Source organism: Hemitrygon akajei, chromosome 5 (assembly GCF_048418815.1).
Source record: "Hemitrygon akajei chromosome 5, sHemAka1.3, whole genome shotgun sequence".
Classification (NCBI taxonomy): Eukaryota; Metazoa; Chordata; class Chondrichthyes; order Myliobatiformes; family Dasyatidae; genus Hemitrygon; species Hemitrygon akajei.
This window is the reverse complement of record NC_133128.1, coordinates 65,208,099-65,230,465: the sequence shown is the minus strand read 5'-3', so window position 1 is coordinate 65,230,465 and position 22,367 is coordinate 65,208,099. Positions and strand designations below refer to the sequence as shown.

General features: G+C 45.5%; 1 protein-coding gene across 2 annotated transcripts in view; it reads left to right on the top strand.

Annotated features, from left to right (window-relative positions):
- The window catches only part of LOC140727832 (TLR adapter interacting with SLC15A4 on the lysosome-like), a 41,645-nt gene that overhangs the window by 6,845 nt on the left and 12,433 nt on the right, over positions 1-22,367 (top strand). Inside the window, exons 1-2 of one of the 2 annotated variants that reach the window (XM_073045633.1) lie at positions 14,380-14,394; positions 21,538-21,624. The gene's annotated coding sequence lies outside the window, so the exon portion shown is untranslated. Of the gene's footprint in view, positions 1-14,379; positions 14,395-21,537; positions 21,625-22,367 lie in introns of those variants that run through there. The other variant, XM_073045634.1, reaches the window with a different exon arrangement.

Below are 22,367 nucleotides of genomic sequence, written 5' to 3'. Positions count from 1 at the left end.
CGTCAAGGGGCAGGAATTTGCAGGAGTCATTGGGGATATGAGATGACATAGGACCGAAAGATGTCGAAGCCTTGTGGATAGAATTAAGAAACTGCAAAGTAAAAAGACCCTAGAGGGAGTTATATACAGGCCTCGGAAGAGTAGTCAGGATGAGAGCTATAAATTACAATGGGGTTTAGAAAATGCATGTCAAAAGGGCAGTGTTATGATAGTCATGGGAAATTTTAATATGCAGGTAGAATGGGAAAATCAGGTTGATACTGGATCCCAAGAGAGAGAAATGGTAGAATGCTTGCAAGATGACAACACCACTGTCATTGGCTGAATCAAAGGTCAGCATATTGGAGGGAGATTGAAAATCTTGCTGAGTGGTGTCACAACAACCACCTCTCACTTCATGTGAGCAAGACCAAGGAGGGGATTATTAACTTCAGGAGGAGGAAACCGGAGGTCCATGAGCCATTCCTCATTGAGGGATCAGAGGTGGAGAGGATCAGTGACTTTAAATTCCATGGTGTTAGCATTTCAAGGGATATGTTCTGGGTCCAGCACATAAATGCCATTACAAGGAAAGCACGACAGCGCCTCTACTTTCTTAAAAGTTTGTGAAAACTCGGCATGACTAACTTCTATAGATGTATGGCGGAGAGTATACTGACTGGTTGCATCAATACCCTTAAATGGAAGTGCCTATCAAAAGTTGAGGATACAACCCAGTCCATCCATCATGGGTAAAGCCCTCCCACCACTGAGCACATCTACATGAAATGCTGTTGCAGGAAAACATCATCCGAGTCATGCTCTAATCTTTACTGCTGCCATCAGGAAGAAGGTCCAGGAGCCTCAGGCCCCATACCGCCAGGTTCAGGAACAGTTCTACCCCTCAACCATCAGGCTCTTGAGCCAGAGGGGATAACTTCACTCGCCCAATTGCTGAACTGTTCCCACAACCTATGGACTCACTTTCAAGGACTCTTGATCTCATGTTCTTGATATTTATTGCTTATTTTTTAAATTATTATTTCTTTATTTTTATATTTGCACAGTTTGGTGTCTTTTTGCACATTGATTGTTTATCTGTCCTGTCCCACTGGTTGTGATCTTTCATTGATTCTATTGTGTTTCTTGTATTTACTGTGAATGCCCACAAGAAAATGAATCACAGAGTTGTATATGGTGACAACATATATGTCCTTGATAATAAATTTTCTTTGAACTTTGAAGTTTGGCGTGACCTTGACCATTCCATCTTTGCTGATCATTCCTCACCACAGAAATATGTTGCTTAACACGTAGTTATCATTATCTGGCACAGCTGATCACAGAGATATTTTTAAATACAATCTTCAAATCTCTGCAAATCAAAAACATCTTTTTTCTTACTTGTCTCTTAATAATGAATTATTGGCTGAAACATTAACTCTGTTCCTCTCTCCACACACCTGTTCAGAATTTTCATCACTTTGTTTTTTTTTTCTCTTAAAATTTCTATTCTGCCAGTGAAAAATTGAAACAGGATTCAATTTTAGCCTATGTCATCACCCAACTGTCTGGTCGGGTGAGAGAATGAGGAACAACCGTCTGGGAGGCAGGCTCACTTTTCTGCATCAGTTTTCAGTTATTTTCTGAAGAGATGAGAAAAATGTTTAATCACTCCAAACATGGGAGAGAGGCTGCCTGTGAAATGCTCCACATGCGCCAGGGTGCAGATCTGTGTCAGATTACGCCATAGAGTTCTGGACCCTAGCCACCACCAGCGACTGGAACTCAGAGGCTCAGTATGACACCTTCCTGAATGGCCTTTCTGAAGACATCAAAGATGAGCTGGTCACCCAGGACCTTCCTGCCACCTTTGAAGCCCTGGTGGATTTGTCCATCCTTATTGATGTTTGCCTTCAGCAGTGCTGCAGAGGGAGGGGTTCCAGAGGGTCCCTGGGGTGAGTTCCGAGTCCTTGTCAGACTACATTGCTCTGCCGTTTACCCCCATCTACAATTCCTGTTCCAGAGCCCGAGGCTATGCAGTTGAACGTATCCACCCGACACCGACTGAAAGACAATCAGCACCCATTCCTGTCTGTACTGTGGCCAACCAGGCCACTTCATCGCCACCTGCCCAGTAAAAGTCAAGCACTCACCAGTAGGTCGAGGAGTACTGGTGAGCGTGACCCCTGTCTGGCCCTCCTCGACGCCACTCACTGTCATACCTGCTTCCCTGGAGTGGGGCGTCCAACTTCGAGCAGTCTCCATCTTGGTCGACTCTGATGCAGAGGGGTATTTTATCGATTCCAGCTTGGCTGCCCAGTGGTGGTTACCCACATCTGCTCTTTTGATGGTCAATGCCTTGAACAGTCAAAGACTGGCTATGTCACGTCCCGGTGGGTCTCAGTTTATCCAGCAATCATCATGAACAGTTAACCCTTTGTTATTGACTCTCCTCAAGCTCCCATTGTCCTGGGCCATCCCTGGTTAGTTAAACACAGCCTCCACATAGACTGGCTCAGTCTCATTCTGTCACTCCCACTGCCTCCGCCATGGTCAGATCCCCTTGTCTCCAAGCCCAGATCCACCCCCCCAAGGAAATTCCAGAACTTAGTGCCATCCCTCCTGAATGCATGAACTTCAAAGCTGTGTTTAGCAAGTCCTGGGCCACTCCCCTGCCGCCCCATCGGCCATTTGACTGCGCCATTGATCTCTTGCCTGGAACATCTTGCCCAAGAGGCCATCTATACCCCCTGTCCGTACCTGAAACAGAAGGCATGGGTAAATACATTCAAGAGTCTCTGGCTGCAGGCATCATCCGGCTGTCTTCCTCCCCTGCTGGTGCAGGTTTTTTCCATACATTGATTACTGGGGCCTGAGTGAAGTCACTGTTAAGAACCATTACCCTCTTCTGCTCAGGACATCAGCATTTGAACTACTACATGGAGCCTCAGTTTTCACCAAGCTTGATCTCCGTAATGCCTACCATCTTGTCCGCATCCACAAAGGGGGTGAGTGGAAGACTGCCTTCAACACCAGCCCAGGCCATTATGAGTATCTGGTCATGCCATTCGGTCTCACCAATGCCTCAGCCGTCTTCCAAGCCCTGGTAAATGACGTTCTCAGGGACATGCTGAACCAATTTGTCTTTCTTTATCTTGATGACATTTTGATTTTTTTTCTAAGTCCCTTGCTGAACACGCAGGTCACGTCTGCAGAGTTCTCCGGCGCCTTCTGGAGAACCAGCTCTTTGTGAAGGCTGAGAAATGTGAGTTTCCTTGCAATATAGTCTCCTTCCTGGGGTATGTAATTTCAGGCAGTTCCATTCAGATAGACCAGCAGAAGGTCAAGACCCTGTTCAAATGACCCCAACCTTCGATTTGTCGAGAGTTGCAACGCTTCTTGGTCTTTGCTAACTTCTATCCCGTTTCATCAGAAATTGCACCACTCACTGCTCTTACCTCATCGGCTGTCAGATCCTCTTGGTCCCCTGCTGCTGAAGAAGCATTCTCTGGCCTGAAGCAACGTTTCACCTCTGCCCCCATCCTGATTCAACCAGACACCAACCGGCAGTTCATTGTGGAGGTGGATGCATCTGACATTGGCATAGGAGCTGTTCTCTCTCAGCGCTCAGCCAAGCATGAGAAGGTACATCCCTGCCTCACCACCTCACTCTCACGGAACAGAATTATTATATCAGAAACCGGGAGCTGCTGGCTGCGAAGCTATCTCTGGAGGAGTGGAAGCATTGGCTGGAGGGAGCCAAGGTGCCATTTTTGGTCTGGACTGATCACAAGAATCTGGAATATATCCATTCTGCCATTCATCTCAACTCCCGTAAAACTCATTGGTCCCTGTTTTTCTCAAGATTCAATTTTACTCTGTCCTTCCGCCCTGGTTCCAAGAACGGAAAAAACTGATGCACTCTCCTGAAGACTTCCTTCTTCTGAGACCCCTAAGGTACCCAATGTCATCCTCCCTGCTCACTGTCTCGTGGGTGCAGTACAATGGGACATTGAATCCATTCTGCAAGCTGCTCAACAGAGCGAGGCAGCCCCTAGTCAATGCCCCACTCACAGGTACTACAGTGGGGTCATTCTTCCTGGTTATCCTGTCACCCTGGAACCAGGTGTACTCAGGCCTTCATCAGTCGGCAGTTCTGGTGGCCCTCCATGGGAGATGACATCTGCAACTTTGTCTCAGCTTGCTTGGTCTGTGCTCAAGGCAAGGATTCTAACTGGCCACCCGTTGGTCTGTTACAACCCCTGTCTATCCCCAAGAGACCCTGGTCCCACATTGCCCTGGACTTTGTCATCGGTCTTCCCCCATCAGATGGTAACACTGCCATTCTCATAGTAGTTGATCACTTCTCCAAGTTTGTACACTTCATTCCTTTACCTAAACTCCCCTATGCAAAAGAAACAGCCAAATTACTAATACTTCATGTTTTCACATTACATGGTTTACCTGTAATGTTGTATCGGACAGGGACTCTCAATTCACATCCAACTTCTGGAGGGCATTCTGTAATCTTCTGGGTGCCTCTGTGAGTCTGTCTTCAGGATTCCACCCACAGACTAATGACCAAACCGAGCGGGCCAACCAACAGCTAGATACAGTATTGCGATGTCTGGTCTCCCAGAACCACTCCTCATGGAGTCAGCAGCTACCCTGGGCCAAGTACGCCATAAACTCACATCCGTCCTCATCCACCGGTCTGTCCCCCTTTGAGTGCTGCCTCGGCTACCAACCTCCACTATTTCCTGCCCAGGAGGAGGAGGTTGGTGTTCCATCTGCCAAAGCATTCAACCGCCGTTGTCAGCAGATGTGGAGGCACACTCGCTCTGCCTTCTCCGTGCCTCAGTTAGGATCAAGCGTCAAGCTGACCGCCATCTTTCCAAGGCCCCACATTACCTCCAGGGACAGCGTGTGTGGTTTTCAACCTGCGACCTGCCCCCTCGAGCCCTCAATGTGGACTCCCACAAGCTCATCCCCCCCCCGCCTCATTGGCCCCTTTCCCATTGCTAAAGTCATCAGCCCTGCTGCCGTCCTTCTCAAGCTCACCTCCACTCTCCGCCGCGTTCATCCCACCTTCTATGTGCTCTGTATCAAGCCTTTTATGAGCCACCCCGTGTCCCGTCCCCAAACCATCCCCTTCCCCACGGCTCATCATGGGTCAGAGACCTTCACAGTGTGTCGACCACTGGACGTTTGTTGCTGGGGCCATGGCCTCCAGTACCCTTGTGGACTGAGAGGACTACGGTCCTGAGGAGAGGTGCTGGGTCCCCACCCATAACATCCTGGACCCTTTTCTCATCAGGGACTTTCATCGGCAGCACCCAGCTCTACCTGCCATGACATCAGGAGCCGACCATAGATGGGGGGGGGGGGGTACTGACATTGCCTCCAGTTGAACTGTCTTTTTGTGTGTTTCCCCCAGCTGTCATTCTGTGTTTTTGTATTGCCATGTTCTCTTGTTTGTTTTCATGCCCCATGTCCTCCTGTCCCTGCCCCTGTATCACTGATTACTCCATCCTCACCGGTTTCCCATTACTACCTGTTTTGCTGCCACCTGTGTCTCATTGTGCTCCACCTGTCATCTGCCTCTCTGGTTATTGCTCAGTGTATTTCAGTCCTGTGTTTTCACCTGTTTGTTGTCAGATTGTGCCAGTGAGTTTTCCCGATTCTGATTTTTGAATTTCTCTGGATGTTTTGAACTCTGCCTGAACTTTGACGCCAACTTTGTTTGTACCTCTGGATTTGTTATGCAATAAATGTCACAGTGTGCACAGTACTTGGTCTGTGATTGGGTCCCTGCACAAGTGCCCTGACAATATCCTCTATAATAATTTTTTCTGGTAATTCTCTTTCCAAGAGAAAACAGGACAGTCCATCAGCATTTTCATGATTAGTCCTCTTGAATTCGATTTTGTAATTGTGTCCTCGAAGGAATAGAGCCCATCTCGTCATTCATGATGCTGCTGTTAGTGGAACACCCTTCTGTGGATTAACAATGGACACCAGAGGTTGATGGTCAGTGAGGAGGGTTAGGGTTACTCCCAAACAAGAACTGGTTGAAATGTTTTAGATTTCAAACTAGACTCAAGGCCACTCTGTCAATCTCTGTAATTTTTCTCTGCAGCAGTAAAGGAATGTAGTGCAAAGGCTATAGGGCATTCACTTCCATCACTCATAACATGTGACAGGACTGCACCCAAACCCTAAAGCACAGCATCACAGGCAAGCTTCACTGGACAATGTGGACAAAAATGTTAAAAGACTATAAGTTCGAAAGAAACCACACCACACAGTCACAGAACAATATGGATCATAATGGGTGAGTTACAGTGTCTGATGTCACCATTTCCTTTGCCTATTAAAAAGCCACCTCACACTGCTCTGTCCATTGCCATTTCTTCCCGATATATAGTAATGAGTTCAAGGGGTGGAGCAGAGCAGCCAGGTTTGGCAGGAGCTTTTTAAAGTAACTTACAACTCCTTAAAAAGGACTGTGACTATGACATGTCCTTTGGCCTTGGGTCATCCACCACTGCTGGAATATTCTCACCATAGTTGTGTAATCCTTGTGCATCAATAGTGTGACCACAGTAAATGATGCCTGGTTTAAAGAATTCACACTTGTTGCATCATGCTCAAAACTTCTAATCTTGTTAACCATGTCTCGACAATTTGGAGATGTCCCTTGTCATTCTCACTGGTAACAGTGGTGTCACCCAGGTAACACTGAGTGCCTGGGCTGCCTTGCAGCACCTGGTCCGTAGCTTTCTGCCAGAGTGCAGGTACAGATGCTACTCCAAAAATAAGTCTTGTGGCGGTTCGCCCACGCGGCGAGCGAACCGGCTCCAGCAGTTGCGGCGAGTCCGCAGCCAGCAGCAGCCGAGAGGGCTCTGAGTGCAGGGCAGACCTCGGCCTGGAAGCCAACGTCACTGCAAAGAGCAGTGGATGCTGGGAGTGGGGACTTAAGCACGTACAGATTGAAACAGTAAACAGTTCAACCAGACCCTGCTGGACTTAGTGTGTTGCTTTCACTCATTGCGTATCAGCGCGACTACATTGGTAACCCCGACGGTCCAACGGCATTTGGACCCAGCATGAACGACTCGGCTCTGCAGAATGCAGTTTCCCTTAAACTGCCAACCTTCTGGACCACTCAACCCCTGGTCTGGTTCGAGCAAGCAGAGTCCCAGTTCCAGGTCAGGCAAATTGTCTCAGACGCCACCAGGTATTACTACGTGGTGGGCGCCCTCGACCAAGAGACAGCGGGCCACGTTATCAACTTTCTGCATCAGCCCCCAGCAACAGACAGGTACGAAGCACTCAAGGCCCTGTTAATCCGCACATTTGGCCTCTCCCACTGCGAACGGGCCATGCGGTTACTGCATATGGATGGCCTGGGTGACCACGTGCCATCAGCCCTAATGAGCGACGTGCTAGCACTGGCAGACGGCCGTAAGCCTTGCCTCCTGTTTGAGCAGATCTTCTTGGAGCAAATGCCAGAAGACATCCGCCTCCTGCTAGCAGATGAAGACTTCAGAGACCCGCGCAGGGTGGCTGCCCGCGCGGACGTGCTTTGGCGCGCCAAACAAAATGGTGGAACCACCATCGGAATTAGTGCTGTGGCACGGCCGAAAGCCCAGCCCTCCCACACCCCAGCAGTGGAGCACGTAACACCCACACTAAGGGGCGGCACCACTTCTGAATCTTGGTGTTTTTATCATCAAAGGTGGGGTTCTGGGGCCTGCCGCTGCTGACCGCCCTGCTCATTCCAGGGAAATGTCAGGACCAGCAGTTGCTGATGGCTACAGCGGCTGGTCACTGTGATTGCCTCCTCTACATTTGGAACAAGCACTCCGGGTGTAGATTCCTGGTAGACACGGGGGTGGAACTCAGTATCCTACCCCCCTCGAGCAATGATACCTGAACTAGAAGAACAGGACCGGAATTTACGGCAGCCAACAGCAGCACCATCCGCACCTACGGCACAAGAACCATCCCCTTGCAGTTCAGTTCCAGCCGCTTTACATGGACATTTACGCTGGCCACAGTATCACAGCCATTGCCGGGTGCGGACTTCCTCCACGCGCACTGCTTGCCCGTGGATTTGAAGGGACGATGATTGGTCGATGCGAAAATGTTCCAGACTTTCTCCCTCGGTGAGGCCAGGTTACTGGCCAAGTGCCAGTTCGGCCTACCCGCCATCGACTTCTTGGGACACCGGATCGACCACCATGGAGCTGTGCCCCCGCCGGCAAAAGTCGAAGCCATCCACCGATTTCCCAGAGCCAGCACTGTTAAAGGCCCGCAGGAATTTGTTGGGATGGTTAACTTTTACCAACGTTTCCTGCCCTCAGTGGCCCGGATCATGCTGCCCCTTTTCGGCTTGATGTCTGGAAAGGTCAAAGAGGTCACTTAGACAGAGGAAGTGACGGCAGCTTTCGAACAAGCCAAGAACACACTGGCAAACGCCACGCTCCTGGTCCACCCCCGGGTCGACGTCCCCACTGCCCTCACTGTGGATGCCTCCGAAGTGGTAGTTGGTGACGAGCTCGAGCAGCTCATCGAAGGCCAATGGAAGCCGCTCGCTTTTCTCAGCCGGCACCTACGACCCCCGGAACTGAAGTACAGCACTTTCGACAGGGAGCTGCTGGCCTGTACCTTGCCATCCGGCACTTCAGGTATTTCCTGGAAGGGAGGGAGTTCACGGTCTTCACAAACCATAAGCCCCTCACCTTCACGTTTGCCAAAGTGTCGGACCCGTGGTCGGCCCGCCAGCAATGCCGCCTGTCGTATATCTTGGAGTTTACCACCACAATCAAGCACATCTCCGGGAAGAGCAACATGTTAGCCGACGCACTGTCACGCACCTCCGTCCAATCAGTGCACTCTCTGTCTCTGGGGGTGGATTAATCGGCGTTAGCTAAGGCGCAACGACTGGACAGCGAGATACCGGCGTACCGAACCACAGTCTCAGGACTCCACCTTGAAGATGTACCCATTGGGCCCGAAGGTAATGAGCTCCTTTGCGATGTGTCCACCAGGCAATCTCGGCCCATTGTCCCGACTGCTGGAGGCTCTGCGTTTTTCACGCCTTGCACAGTTTAGCCCACCCTTCCACCCGGGCGACCATCCAGCTGATCACAGACAGGTTTGTGTGGCACGGCCTACGCAAGCAGGTCGGGCACTGGGCCAGGACATGCATTCACTGTCAAACCTCCAGAATCCAGAGGCACGTGAGGGCCCCACTGTAATCCTTCCAGCCGACACACAGGAGGTTTGAACATGTCCACGTGGACATCGTCGGCCCACTGCCGGTTTCGATAGGAGTAAGATACCTGTTCACCATGGTGGACAGGTTCACGAGGTGGCTGGAAGCTGTCCCATTCGCTGACACGGCCACGGTGACATGTGACAGAGCCCTGATTACCACCTGGGTGGCACAGTTCGGACTCCCAGCCCACATCACTTCAGACAGGGGTGTGCAGCTCACATCGGCTTTGTGGTCCACACTGGCACAACTCCTCGGAACCCAGCTCCACCGAACGACTGCTTACCACTCGCAGTCCAACGTTTCCACAGGCACTTGAAGTCAGCCCTGATGGCACGCTTCCGAGGTCCAGACTGGGTTGATGAACTCCCCTGGGTGCTGCTTGGCATCCACATGGCGCCCAAGGAGGACCTGGCCGCACCATCGGCTGAACTTGTTTACGGTTTCCCGCTCACAGTTCCCGGTGAGTTTGTGCCAGCACCCCGTGGCCAGGAGGACACACCTACGGCGGTCCTAACTAAACTTCGGGAGCGGTTTGGAACACTTGCCCCAGTCCCAACGTTCCATCACGGAACAGCACCCGCTTTCGTGCCCAAGGACCTACAACAGAGCAAGTATGTTTTCGTTTGCCGAGGCGCGCACAGACCACCCCTGCAGCGACCATACGAAGGACCCTACAAGGTGGAGCGCCATAATGGGATGACCTGCGTTCTCGACGTCAGCAGTCGTGAAGAGACTTTCACCATTGACCATCTCAAACCGGCACGTCTAGACCTTGAACGCCCGGTTGCGGTGCCACCCCCACGACGACAAGGCTGGACACCTAAAAGAACTGACAGTGTGCAGGCTGTGGACTCTGCACCTCCTAGCGCAGTTTCTGGGGGGGGGGTGTCATGTGGCAGCTCGCCCACGCGGCAGGTGAACCGGCTCCAATAGTCGCAGGCAAGTCTGCAGCCAGCAGCAACCAAGAGGGCTCTGAGTGCGCGGCAGACCTCGGCCTGGAAGCTGACGTCACTTCTGCCCTGCAAAGAGCGGGGGATGTTGGGAGCGGGGACATGCGCGGATTGAACTAGTAAACAGTTCAACCAGACCTGCTCGATTCAGTGTGTTGCTTTCACTTGTTGCGTATCAGCACGACCACAGTCTATTTATAGCAATAAAGCCCTTTGTAACTGTTTATGATGAGCAACACTTCGGACTCTTCCTCCATCTCCATCTGCAGGTAGGCCTCAGCCAAGTCCACTTTGCTGAAGTGTTTCCCTCTAGAAATATTTGCAAAGATATCCTCTTGTGGGCAGAGAGTATTGATCTACTTTCAGTACTGGGTTGATGGTGGCCTTAAAATCACCACAGATCCTGACAGACACATCCTTCTTGGTTACTGGGACCATTGGCGTTGCCTAATGGCTCCACTCAAACTTGGAAAGATTTCCTTCAGCCTCCATGTGTTCCAGCTCTCTGGATACTTCATCATGGATGGTATACAGAGCCACACTGGTTTCGTAAAACTTGAATGTGGCATTTTCATTTAACAAGATTTTACTTTTAATGTGTTTGAGTTTTCCAATGCCATCCTTGAACACTGCTGTGGCATCAACATGTCGGCCTCAGAGACTGAAATCACAGGATTGTCCAGGGCTGTCGAAGTTTGCAATGGTTCTTCTATATATGTTTTGATAGTCAAAGTGAACACAGAAGACACTGAGCTCATCTGGAAGCGAAACTCTGCTGTCTCCCATGTCACTTGATTTAATTTTGTAAGAGGTGATACTATTCAAGCCCTGCTACAGCTGTTGAGCATCCTTCATTGATTCAAGTTTGCACATGATAGCTTTCTGGAGATCATACTTGAACCTTTTGTAACTTTGTTGGTTACCAGACTTGAATGCTTTGGATCTAACCCTCAGCAGTTTGTGAATCTCATGCTTCATCCAGAGGTTCTGGTTGGAAAAGACTCTGAATGATTTTGAGGGGACACACTCATCTATGACTGTCTTTATAAAGTCCGTAATCTCTGTGGTGTTTTCATTCAGATCCACACATGAGCCCTTGGTCACAGTCCAGTATACTGACTTTAAGCCATCCCATAGCTGCTCCTCTACCTCTCGCAATCAGCTCTTTGTTGTCCTGACTCTGGAACCCTGCTTCTGCCTATATGCAGGCAGAAAGACAGCCAAATTTCTCTAAATGCAGTCTGCGCATGGAATGGTAGGCATTGCTTATCTTAGTATAGCAGTGGTCTAGTGTTGGGACCTCTGGTGCTACAGGTTATATGCTGATGGTAATTGAGCAGAGATTTCTTCAAACAAACTTGATGGAAATCCCCAACTATGATATGAAATGTGTTGGGATGGACTTCCTTGTTTGTTAATGGCATCATGCAGTATCTCAAATGCCTGATTATAGTTGGCCACTGATGGTATGTAAACTGTGGTCAGGATCATGGAGGAGATATCTCTTGGTAAATAGAATGGTCGGTGTTAGATCATTAGATGGAACACGAGTACACCCAAAACTGGCACATCAGAGCACCACAGAGAGTTTGTTATAAGGCACAATTTGTCTTTTCCACATCAGCAGTTTGGTCCATTCTGTGTATTGAGAAGCCTTTGGGTCAGATTGATGTATCTGGCATACTCTGAGCAAGCCATGTCTTGGTAAAATGTATAAACACTGTTTGTATAATCAGCGATGTGATGCTGATAGCTATGATGCTAATGTTAATAGTTAAGTATAGCTATGGCAGGGTAGGAGTGAATCAGTTACTTAGCAAAGTGGGCGAATTTCTGGGCACTGTCCCTTTATTCCTGATCCTTTTGCCATTGAGGCTATGGATTACTTAAGTTGTCTGCTGCTGCACTTTCTGTACAGATGAGGAGAGATTTCTTGGCTGACTGCTCTAACTACAGCAGGAGGTGGATGGATGCGCTTGGGTACCAGTGGGTTCCCATTGAACAGCTGCAGTTACAGCAGTGTGGGAAAATTAGTGCTGTCAATGTTTTAGTACATCAGAGGGAGCAGTAGAGCACAGCACAGTGGAAATCAAAACAACGGCTGATGCTGGAGAACTGAAACTGCACAGTGAGTGTGCAGAATAGTGCTGTGCCAGAACTTGGAGCAAGATCACCAAAGGACTCAGGAGAGTAATGCAGAACTATTTCATCAAGCCAGCAGAGCCCAAGAAAATTAAAATCTTTCTGTGTTAGAAATATGGCAACAGCAAAAAGTTCCGGGTGAAAATGCATCATTGCAAAATTAGATCAGTTACTTCAGACATGATGCATGCATCAGAGATACGAGTGATAATGCATCGTTTAAGTCTCTACACAATGGGACATATTCAATCATTATTTAATCAGTGGTGCAAGCTCTGAAGAATAGTGTAAATGTAATTTTATCTTCTTGATGTGAAGGAGTTTAATGATTGGATTTGGATACCTTGCACTGCCAGGCGTTAACAACATGGTAAACCCAAGAGAGCAGTGGTTAATGATTCCCCAGGTGTCTTGACAAAGAGGTGTATTTGCACATTTATCCTGTCAATTTTCACAGTTTTTAATGAGTTAAATAAGTTGTGCAAAAATAGAAATTGAACAAAGTAGTGAGGTAGTGTTCATGGGTTCAATATCCTTTCAGAAATCAGATTGCAGAAGGGAAGAAGTTGTTCCTGAACCATTGAGTGTGGCTTTCAAGCTTCTGTATCTCCTCCCTGATGTTGACAATGAGAACATGGCATGACCTGGGTGATAAGGGTCCTTAATGATGAAAGTCACCTTTTTGAGGCATTGCTCCTTGAATATGTCCTGGAGACTAGTGCCTTTAATGGAGCTGACCAAGATTACAACACTCTGCAGATTATTTCGATCCTGTACGGTAGCCACCCCCCGCACCCCCCACCACCACAAACAGACAGTTATGGAGCCAGTTAGAATGCTTTGCACAGTACATCTGTGAAAATTTGAGTGTGTCTTTGGTAGATCTTCTCAAACTCCTATAAAATGTTGGGTCTAGGATAGGTCCTCATAGATATTTACACCCAAGTCAAGTGCAAGTTTGTTGCTACGACACCACTCAACTAGCTAATGTATTTCACTCCTGTACACTCTCTTCCACCATCTGAAATTCTGCCAACTATAGTTGTATTGTATTGTCAACAAATTTATAAATGAGATTTGAGCTGTTCACAGCCACAGTCATGTGTGTAGAGAGTAGAGCAGTGGGCTAAGCACACATTCCTGATCCGCAGAGACTGTGGGCTTCTGGTTAGTAAGTCGATGACCCAGTTGCAGAGGAAGTACAGAGGCCCAGGTTCTGGAGCTTTTCGATCAGAACTGTAGGAATGATTGTGTTATACACTGAGCTGTAGTCAATAAACCGCATCCTGACATAGGTATTTGTATTGCAGGTGATCCAAGGCTACATGAAGAACCAATGAGATGGTATCCACCGTAGCCCTTTTGTGATGACAGGCAAACTGCAGGAGATCCAGGTCGTTGCTAAGGCTGGACTTAATTCTAGCCATAACCAAACTCTCAAAGCTCTTCACCACTGTAGATATGAGTGCTACTGGACAACAGTCATTGAGGCAGCTCACCCGGCTCTTCTTGGGCGCTGGTATAATTGTTGCCCTTTTGAAGCAGCTGGGAGCATCTGACTGTAGCGATGAGAGATTGAAAATGTCTTTGAACACCCTCGCCAGTTGGTGGGCACAGGTTTTCAGAGCCCTACCAGGTACACCATGGGGGGGGGGGGCCTGTCACTTTGCAACGGTTCACCCCCTTGAAAGAGATCACAGGGTCACCAGAAACTGCAGGGATCCTCATAGCCATAGTTTTATTCTCTCCTTCAGAGCGGCATAAAAGGTGTTGGGTTCATTTGGGAGTGAACCATCATGATGTTAGGTTTCGCTTTATAGGAAGTAATGGCTTGCAAACCCTTCTAGAGTTGCTGTGTATCTGATTCTGCCTCCAAACCTTTGGAATTGTACCTTTGCTCTTGAGATCGCCCTCCACAAGTTGTACCTGGTTTTCTTTTTTCTTGTACAGATCTAGATTGCCTGACATGAATGTCACAGGTCTAGCCCTCAGCAGACTACGAACCTCCTGGTTCACCCACGGCTTTTGATTTTGGTATGTACAGTATGCTTTTGTAGGGACACACCCCTTCACACAGGTTTTAAATGAAGTCAGTGACAGCTGTGGTGTACACATTCAGGCTCGAAGATGAATCCCTGAATACAGTCCAGTCCACTGATCCAAAGCAGTCCTATAAGGTCTCCTGAGCCTCCCTTGCCCATACCTTCTTGGTCCTCTTTACTAGTGCTGCTATCTTCAGTCTTTGGCTGTACTCGGGGAGTAGATGTACAACCATATGATCGGACTTTGCAATGTGTGGATATTGAATAGAGCAGTAAGAGCTCTTGATTCTGGTGTAACAGTGGTCCAGTGTGTTGGTTCCTCTGGTACTATAAGTGATATGTTGGTAGTAATTACGTACTCAAAGACATTTTCAAGCTGGCCTGGTTAAAATTCCCCAAAATGATAGGGAAGGCATCAGGATTCGCTGTTTCATGCCTGTTTATTACATCACTCAGTTTGTTTAGAGCCTGTTTTACAGGCTTGAAGTGGAATGTACACCGCTACCAAATACTGATTGGCATCTCTCTAGAGTGAGGGGTTTAAAGATGGGGTGGAGTTTGTAAGGTGTGCGCAGGAAGGTTTCTTGACACAATATGTAGATAAGGCTACAAGAGGAGAGGCTATACTTGATCTGGTATTGGGAAATGAACCTGGTCAGGTGTCAGGTCTCTCAGTGAGAGAGCATTTTGGAGATAGTGATCACAATTCTATCTCCTTTACCATAGCATTGAAGAGGGATAGGAATAGACAAGTTAGGGAAATGTTTAAATGGAGTAAGGGGAAATATGAGGCTATGAGGCTATCAGGCAGGAACTTGGAAGCATAAATTGGAAACAGATGTTCTCAGGGAAGAAATGTGGCAAATGTTCAAGGGATATTTGCATAGGGTCCTGCGTCGATACGTTCCAATGAGACAGGGAAAGGATGGTAGAGTACAGGAACCATGGTGTACAAAGACTGTTGTAAATCTAGTCAAGAAGAAAAGAAGAGCTTACGAAAGGTTCAGAAAACTAGTTAATGATAGAGATCTAGAAAATTATAAGGCTAGCAGAAAGGTGCTTAAGAATGAAATTAGGAGAGCCAGAAGGGGCCATGAGAAGGCCTTGGCGGACAGGATTAAGGAAAATCCCAGGGCATTCTACAAGTATGTGAAGAGCAAGAGGGTAAGGCATGAGAGAATAGGACCAATCAAGTGTGACAGTGGAAAAGTGTGTATGGAACTGGAGGAGATGGCAGAGGAACTTAATGAGTACTTTGCTTCAGTATTCACTACGGAAAAGGATCTTGGTGATTGTAGGGATGACTTGCAGTGGGCTGAAAAGCTTGAGCATGTAGATATTAAGGATGAGGATGTGCTGGAGCTTTTGGAAAGCAGCAAGTTAGATTAGTCACCAGGACCAGACGGGATGTACCCCAGGCTACTGTGGGAAATGAGAGGAGATTGCTGAGCCACTGGTGATAATCTTTGCATCATCAATGAGGACGGGAGAGGTTCCGGAGGATTGGAGGTAGATGTATGTTGTTCCCTTATTCAAGAAAGGGAGTAGGGATAGCCCAAGAAATTATAGACCAGTGAGTCTTACTTCAGTGGTTGCTAAGTTGATGGAGAAGATTCTGAGAGGCAGGATTTATGAACATTTGGAGAGGCATAATATGATTAGGAATAGTCAGCATGGCTTTGTCAAAGGCAGGTCAGGCCTTACCAGCCTGATTAAATTTTTTTGAGTATGTGACTAAACACATTGATGAAGGTAGAGCAGTAGACGTAGTGTATATGGATTTTAGCAAGGGATTTGATAAGGTACCCCATGCAAGGCTTTTTGAGAAAGTAAAGAGGCATGGGATCCAAGGGGACATTGCTTTATGGATCCAGAACTGGCTTGCCCACAGAAGGCAAAGTGTGGTCGTAGACAGGTCATAATCTGCAAGCTGGCTGGTGACCAGTGATGTGCCTCGGATCTGTTCTGGGACCCATACTCTTAGTGATTTTTATAAATGATCTGGATGAGGAGGTGGAGGGATGGGTTAGTAAATTTCCTGATGAAACAAAGTTTGGGGGTGTTGTGGATAGTGTGGAGGGCTGTCAGAGGTTACAGCGGGACATTGATAGGATGCAAAACTGGGCTGAGAAGTGGCAGATGGAGTTCAACGCAGATAAGTGTGAGGTGACTAATTTTGGTAGTTCAAATATGATGGCAGAATATAGCATTAATGACAAGACTCTTGGCAATGTGGAGGATCAGAGGGATCTTGGGTTCCGAGTGCATAGGACACCCAAAGCAGCTGTGCAGGTTGACTCTGTGGTTAAGGAAGCATACGGTGCATTGGCCTTCATCAAATGTGGGATCGAGTTTAATTGCTGAGAGGTAATGTTGCAGCTATATAGGACCCTGGTCAGACCCCACTTGGAATATTGTGCTCAATTCTGGTCACCTCACTACAGGAAGGATGTGGAAACCATAGAAAGGGTGCAGAGGAGATTTACAAGGATGTTGCCTGGATTGGGGAACATGTCTTATGAGAATAGGTTGAGTGAACTTGGTCTTTTCTTGTTGGAGCAATGGAGGATGAGAGGTGACCTGATAGAGGTGTACAAGATAAAGAGAGGCATTGATCGTGTAGATTGTCAGAGGCTTTTTCCCAGGGCTGAAATGGCTAGCACGAGAGGGCATAGTTTTAAGGTGCTTGGAAGTAGGTACAGAGGAGAAGTCAGGGGTAAGTTTTTACTCAGAGAGTGGTGAGTGCGTGGGATGGGCTGCCAGCAGTGGCGGTGGAGACCGAAATGATAGGGTCTTTTAAGAGACTCCTGGTTGGATACAAGGAGCTTAGAAATAGAGGGCTATGGGTAAGCCTATGTAGTTCTAAGGTAAGGCCATGTTCAGCACAGCTTTGTGGGCTGAAAGGCCTGTATTGTGCTGTAGGTTTTCTATGTTTCTAAGATGATTGCTGAAATTTTCTGTGGCAGATAAAATGGACAGCATTTGATTGTGAGATGTTCCAGGCTGAGTGTGCACAACTGGGACAGCATCGCAACATTTGTACACCACAAGGAGTTGCCCATGAAGCATTCTCCATCTCTTCTGCCTTTGAAACTCTCAGCAGTCCTATTTTGGCAGAGTGTTACGAAACTGTCCGGCTGTATTACTTCATCTGGAATGATGGGGGTTAGCTAAAGTTTTGTGAAACAAAAAACAAAATAGCTTTTAATGTTCCTCTGCTACAGCAATCTAGCTCTGAGATCTTTGATTTTATTTACCCGAGACTGTACGTTTGCCAGCAAGATGGTCGGTATTGGTAGCGGAAAGTCACGCTTCTTTTTGGCAAACCTTTAAACCAACGTTGCATCCTCTTTTCCACTGTCTTAAAGGGAAACCACATCAACCAGAGTCCAATTGAGTTCCATCAACTTTAAGTCGTGATAAAGTTTTTAATCACCTTAAAACAATGTTACTAACTGGACAGACCTTAGAAGTAGTTGTGATCCTCAGCTGCAGCAGACTGAAATGGGAGTATTTGATGGTTTCCTTCAGAGCTGCTCACACGAGTTGCCTTCTTGACAGCATACTGGAAGTGGTAATATTAAGTTTTGGTAATATTGCTGTCAACAGTGAACCTCCTTGGCAAATCATGATAAATAAATATTCTTAACTTTAACATACATTGGCAAAACAAAAGTCACAGCATTTATAGAGATCATGGACATGGATTCTTAAATTGCTTCACAATCCTTTGCAATGTTAAGAAGACTAAAAGGTGAGATAATCCCCAAAACAGAATGCTACTTCCAATGTCTCTTCATGCTGATATGAACAACGATCTGATTAAAAACTGCTTCAGGCTGTCAGTTTTCTGGCTGACTGATAGAAGATGCCAGTTTCCAGGATATTTTACAATCCTTATTAAGACAGGAAAACACAATGATAGAGCTGGAAATACAGTTACATCATCTATCATTTCCAGTGTGTAATCAATTCAAACCAACATGCAACAGACATAGTGATTGCTGCTGGTAAATTTAGCACACGGAAGGGTCAAGTGGACAAAAATAACTAGCATAATCTCAGAGCAGGTATACTCAAGGAAAACTGATACTGATGTTTGGACATTACTTAATGAGTCCAAGATGAAGGAAATGCATTTTTTTTTGTGTTTCAACTAATGTGAAGTTTCAAAGGGATTAGCTTGCTATAATATCACCTTTCCTAGATTCTCTTGGTTTCACATTCATTTACAGCGCACTGCAGTTATAGTCCTTTTTAATGTAACAACATGTGCGTAGAATTCTCACTGATTGCTATCAAGCAACTTTTGTCACTGAGCCCTCACGTAGGTGACCAAAACTTGGTCAAACAGATAGGCTTAAAGGAACATTATAAAGAGAGGCAAATATGCAATGAGGAGAGAGAAAATTCCAGGCATGGCCTTGAAAACCTAGCTTATTGCTAAAATTCACCGTGCAAGTGTTGTTGCTAGTTGTGGCCTAATTAAAACTGGGGGTTTAAGCAAGAGGTAAAATTGAAGGAGTGCAGACAACTGAAAGGTTACAAAACTGGAGGGATGGGACCATGGAGTGTTATAAAAACAAGAACGAGAATATTAAAATTGAGATATGGGCAGCACTTGCTACAGGTTAGGAAAGGGCTACTAGAGCTTTGGATCAGCAATCTTTGAAATGTAGAATTTGTTGGGTTTATTTCAATGCAAACCATGGATATTTTGATTTCATTTTCAAAACCTCTCTTTAGAAATGTTATTTCCTGTCTAAATGGGCCTGACATTGAAGTGAAATCCTTAAAAAAAAAGTCTGGGATCTGGATGTGATAATTACAATCCAGCACTGATCAACTCTCCATCTGATTTGCCTATTTAAAGCATGATTTTGTTCTTTGACGAGCATTGAATTAATGTAGGCTGAATACAAGACACAGAACACACAAGGAGCAAAACATAATTTTTATTTCTGCAACTGGCCATGCTGTTGAGATAAGCAGCAAATGCTGTATGAGGCTAATGGGTGTAAAGTTTATATTCCATTTATTTTATAGAGAACATTAGCTTTCATCTCCTCCAGGCACATTCCACCTGCTTAGATTTAATCTTAGAAACTTAGTTTTATTTCATTTCTGCCAATATGTCCATTTCAGGAAGCATTCAGTTTTTGGTTCTTAGTTCCCTGTTTTCCATGTTTATCTTTCATATCCTTTGGTGAAATAAAGTCAGTTTCCAGTTCTGAAATTAGCCCTAAAATGTGGTATATTTTAAACCAGGTGCAAAGGCTCAACTGTTTCTTTTGCCAAAGCGTGGTTTCTGACAGCCACTAATCTCAGCAACTAATGTGAAGTTTCATCTTGAATGCCTACTGTTTTTAATGTTTTTCTAAAAGTAACATTTGAAACTAAAACTCTGAGGCCCAGAGCATTCCAAATGATATATTAATTGAGTGCAATTGTGTGACTGACAATGTCAGCTTTGTCCCTGCTGCAAACTTTGGTTGCGTCTGAAGGTAATATTTTTTGAGGAAGACTTTAGGGTCTAAAGTATTGGGGGAATGGAAACTGGATCTCTGGTCTATATCTCAGCTTATTACCAGGGGCAAATAGAGGGGGTTAGAACAGTATGGGAGAAGATTTGATTGGCAGACTGATAGACTAGGGGTATTTGATAAAACATGGAATGTAAATAAGGGAATTACCTGATAGGCCTCTCTATCTGTCACTGTGTATGGAGACTTAGTAGTCCTGGGAGGATGCTAAGTCTTTGTCTAAGCTCCCCTTCAATGCTCCAGCAGAAATGCTATGTGGGGGAAATGAAGTCCCTTTGTACAACTTAACGCAGAAAAAGTGCCAGGCAGCAAGAATGACTCAAAATGATTGCTATCAAATTTTATTCTCTGGTAATAAAATCAGTTGCAAAATTAATTGTTGTTACTTACTGGCTTTGGAACTGAGGAATAATTAATAAAGAGATAAGAAAAGCTTGATGCACATTTGCTTAAATACTCTTAACTTTATTCATATTGACTGGACAAATCAAATTGGTGAAGGCAGCTTTAAAAACGAGGTCATAGAATGTACTGGGATGGTATTTTCGGAATGATAAGATAGGAAATAAATTTGGTGGGGGCCAGTTTATCTTCAACTTTACCTGTGTGTTATGAGATAGGGATAATTAGTAACCTAACAAGGAATCCTTTGGGGAAACGTCATCACAAGAAGACAGTTTGTTTTTTGCCGTTTGAGAGAGACACGGTCCACTCAGAAAGACTGTCAAGTTGGATCGAATTTTCAAGTCTATAAAATCACAAGGGTCACCTTGGTCAGGTTTAATTGGAAACTGACATGGAATGGAACGATTAGAAGATTGGTTAGTAGATAAACAATGGCAAGCACATTTGAAATATTTCAAAATTTTCAATCACCATTCATTCAGCTGAAAAATTAATCCACAAGAAAAGTAATTTATTCATAAATAACTAAGGAGGTTAGAATAAAACTAATTTAAAATAGATTCTTAATGTTGCCAGAAAAATGGTAAGGCCAAAGAAAAGTTTTAGAAAGCAACAGAAAGATGGATGAATATGATAAAGTAATGAAAACGTAAAAGAATGCAAGAGATTTTTGCACCAATGTAAAAATAAGAGAGTGGCAAAACAAGGTGATCTCAGAAGTAAACAGGTAAGTGATTATGGGAAATAAAGAATAGTTCAGATGTTGAAAAATTGTTTTATGTCCCTCTCAGTTGAGACATGATAAATTTAGTGGAAATGGAGAGTTCTGAAGAGGAGTGAGGAAGGAGCATGCATTCATTAAAATTACAGGCAATCCCAATATTATGGGAGAGGGGAAATTAAGGCATCCTGAGAGATTAGTCCATATTACCTATTCCCATAACGTGAAGCTATGTTATCTGTGCATGCAGAGAAAAAGGTTGGCAACCTTCCAAAAATCCGTAGGATTAGCATTCACTTGTATTGCTTTCTAAATGTCTTGTGTGTTGGTATTTTTCAAGGCCAATAGAGTGAGCATTAAACTAACTTTAAGATCGATCAAAGTTCAGTGATTTTTCTTTAAATTTTTACATTCAAAAATATATCACTGTTACCGTTTCTGACCACTTCCTCTTTGTTTAATATAGATATGAACAAATGGATTTTCATCTTCCTCTTATTGAGTACTTGCCTCCGTCGCACAACTTTATGAAACTGTTTCGTTCTGCCTGAAGGTAAGCAAGTCATTTGCTTTCTCTCAACAACTTGAAATTTTTTAGAAAATATCCACCAACTTTACGATTGGGATTCATTGCTCATCAATTAAAACGCTCAGAGGTAGTTTCACCATGTTTTAAAACATATGTTCTCCTACATTGACAATGAGAATGCAAATGCAATAAACACATCATTGTATTGAAACCTAATGTTTTCTGTAAGCATTTTTTACAAATCAGTAATTTTATATTTTTTGTGTTTGTAGATTCTAAGCTGCAAGCTCAAATTCACAAGGAAATATACTTAAAAAATATGTTCTCAATGCAAACAGTTCACTTATAATGAAAGGGAAAGTTGGCATACACAGTTATTTGATATTAAAATAATAATCACATTTTTAAAGCTTAGATCTTGTTACAGTTTAGTTGTACAGGTCCCCAACCCAGCTTCCAAACATTTGACTTCTGCACGATGTGGAAATACAAATGAGTGCTTAGGAAACAACAAGAAGGATTTGTCAGTGATTACAGGCCTGCAGGCAGCTTCTGCTTCTGTTTTGTGGAAACCTGGTTTGATGCCGTGTTTCTAACTTATGAATTGTTTGAGTTATGAATAGCTCACCGGAATAGAACTATGCCATAACCTGAACTGACTTGTATAATGATTTAGAATTCAGCAATACCAGTGAAGTTCTGACTCAATGGCAAATATTTTGAATCCATATTCTCCCGCTACACCGATTTATTTTTAAAAAGCATCA